Here is a 3,271-nt window from a genome sequence, read left to right on the forward strand (position 1 = left end):
AAATTGGACGTAGAATCCATTTCCGTGATCATAATTTGGATTAAAATATTTTTTCTACCTGTATTGCGCAATTGAAAACTTTGAATGGCCGTATCTCAAAACAGCCCTATTTATTTTTAAAATTTTACCTCACCATCGTATTCCCCGTCCAATTTTACATAAGAATCACTTATCGACAGAAAGGAATATGTTTCGTTCCAGAGATATCGAATTTTAAAGTTTTAAGTATTTAAAATTACCTAAATTAGCTACACTCGCTGCATATGCTAGAAGCACTCAGTCGTTCTGATCAATAGTTACTACCTGGTGTTCTGTAAGATGAATTATTTTTATAATTTTATATGATTTTGAGATAATCAATACCTTGAACAATCTATTTTTTGTTTAAGGAATATTTATTGGGTAATTTTGAATGCACTGTTTTTCCTGATCTCAGTGTCATTGAACCATATTAGGTAAAATTTGAACTTTTAATATTTATTTGCAAATGCTACAACGTTTTTACAACACAATTTAAAAAAATAACATTTATCTATTGTTTTCATATTTTTCCTAATTCCTCATTTCTTTCCACTTTATTAAATTATTTCTTTTATTTGAAGCAAGAACAAATGTAGAGCTGGATGTAGTAGATGAAATAATTCTCATGGGTTCTAGAGCTTTTGCCATGTGCGGTAGCAAAATAGTGCCATTCAGCAAAAAACCCCAAAATCTGCCTTACGGTTTGAAAGATTGAGCATGATCATATTATATTGTGAGCCATATACTTCTGATACATGTGGACAGCAGCTGTATCGTCTTCCAAGATTTCGAAATGATTGACAAAAAAAAGATAGTTGTTCGGACGGTATCGAAATCAACACCAATTAATTTGATCTTAACGGTACACATCAACCATCGCTTTTGCACCCAGATTTATGTTACAGACATTTTAGTATCTTCAAAAATACGGGAACTATCGATATGATTTTTTATTCATCCCCTAAATTACAGTCTTCAAAGTTATTTACAATAAAGTTTGACCATTTTGACAATCAGATTCTTTCAGGATTGGGTCCGTAAGTTTGACAAATTTGGAATAAGAAGACAACAACTTCTTCGGTTGCTGTGCACCCTTAATCAGATAATAAATCCGATAAATCTTTGTGATTTTCTAACATTTTTCAGTTTTATGCTTTCCAGAAATCCTCTTGCTTAATCATGCTTCACGAGAGTCTTATTCATGTTAATTCATATTTTTTAACACGATAATGTATCGCACATTTTTTCCTAAGTGTTACTTACAAGATCAATTTTAATTTCCTGTTAGCTCAGCGGGAATTCCATTCTGCCCTGTATTGCGTGTCGTTCTTGCTCTGTCCTGTGGGTTAGCACATAAATTAACCGTATACTATTTTTTTTTTAAATTTAAGATTAATACAGCAGTTTCCTACAATTTTTGCCTAATATGCTAATGATTAATTGGGAAGAAATCTTATTTCAATAACTAACCAGGTAGCAGTTATTGATCAGCGCACCCGAGTGCTTCTAGCATATGCGGCGAGTGTAGCTAATTTAGGTAATCTCAAATACTTAAAACTTTTAAATTCGATATCTCTGGAACGAAACATATTCCTTTTTGTCGATAAGTGATTCTTATGTAAAATTGGACGGGGAATACGATGGTGAGGTCAAATTTTAAAAATAAATAGGGCTGTTTTGAGATACGGCCATGCAAAGTTTTCAATTGCGCAATACAGGTAGAAAAAATATTTTAATCCAAATTTTGATCACGGAAATGGAGTCTACTTCCAATTTCCTTCAAAATTGAGTCTAAGACCGACTCTCTAAGATTTGTGGTTCCTGAGTTACCGTCGTTTGAAGATAGGGGTTTCGCTCAAAAATCGCCAAAAAGTCGATTTTTTGGGAGGGTACAAAAATGGAGGGGGTGGTCCGATTTGGATGAAATTCGGGATTTTTAGAAAAATACAAAGTTTGATCTGCTGCGAAGCGGCTGATTCCCCAAATTTAGTTGCGATGATTTCGACACCGTCCGAACAACAATGTTTTTTTTTCTTCTAACATTCTTGGATTCTTGGAACACAATACGGCTGCTGTCCACACGTATAAGGATTTTTTAATTAAATCTACCTTGACCAAAATCATCTTTCAATCAAATGGAGCTGGCTCACAATATAAAAATCGATTTAATATGATCAAACTTTTAATCCATAAATCAGATTATGGGGGTTTTGCTGAATGGCACTATTTTGCTACCGCCCATGACAAAGGCCCTAGTCATGGCCTCGGGGGTACTCTAAAACGGTTAGCAACACGTAAAAAAACGGTGCATTCAAAGTAACCCAATAAATATTCCTTAGACTAAAAAGATTGATCAAGGTATAAGCTATTTGAAAAAATATTTGCGTAAAATTATAAAAATAAAAATAAAATTAATCATCTCCCAGAACACCAGGTAGCAGTTATTAATCAGCCTACCTGTATGTTTCCAGCAGATGCGGCGAATAAAGCTGATGTAGGTAATCTCAAAAACTCAAAACTGTAAAATTCGATATCTCTTGAACGAAACATATTCATTTCTGTCGATAAGTGATTCTTATGTAAAATTGGCCGGGGAATACGATGGTGAGGTCAAATTAAAAAAATAACATGGGGTGTTTTGAGATACGGCCGTTTAAAGTTTTCAATTGCGCAATACAGGTAGAAAAAATAAATTAATCAAAATTTTGATCACGGAAATGGATTCTACGTCCAATTTCCTTCAAAATTGAGTCTAAGACCGACCTTCCATGATTTGTGGTTCCTGAGCTATCGCCGTTTGAAAATAGGGGCTTTGATCAAAAAACGCCAAAAAGTCGATTTTTTGGGGAGGTACAAAACTGGAGGGGGTGGTCCAATTTGGATGAAATTCGGGATTCTTGCATGTTTTGATACTATCAACAGCCCTGCCAAATTTGAGCAGGATCGGAGAGGGTAATTTTCAAATGCTGTTCCGCTTCAGATGGAATGACCCCTTTACAAGACCCCGCGCGGCAAATAATAGCTGCTGGGAAGAGCTTGAAAAATGACACGAAAAAATTGTCACCGCGGTTCTAGCGATACATAGAGCACAAGGCACAAGGAATGGAGTTTACAGCAGCTTTTCCTCTCAATAGGATATGTGTTATAGATCTGGAAATGCTTAACAGTCAAGCTACTAAGCCCCGTTTCAGCGTTATTTTCGACAAGCTGTAACTTGGTGAAAATTACATGAAATATCAACTTCATATAT

This window comes from Culex pipiens, chromosome 1 (assembly GCF_016801865.2).
Source record: "Culex pipiens pallens isolate TS chromosome 1, TS_CPP_V2, whole genome shotgun sequence".
Taxonomy (NCBI): domain Eukaryota; kingdom Metazoa; phylum Arthropoda; class Insecta; order Diptera; family Culicidae; genus Culex; species Culex pipiens.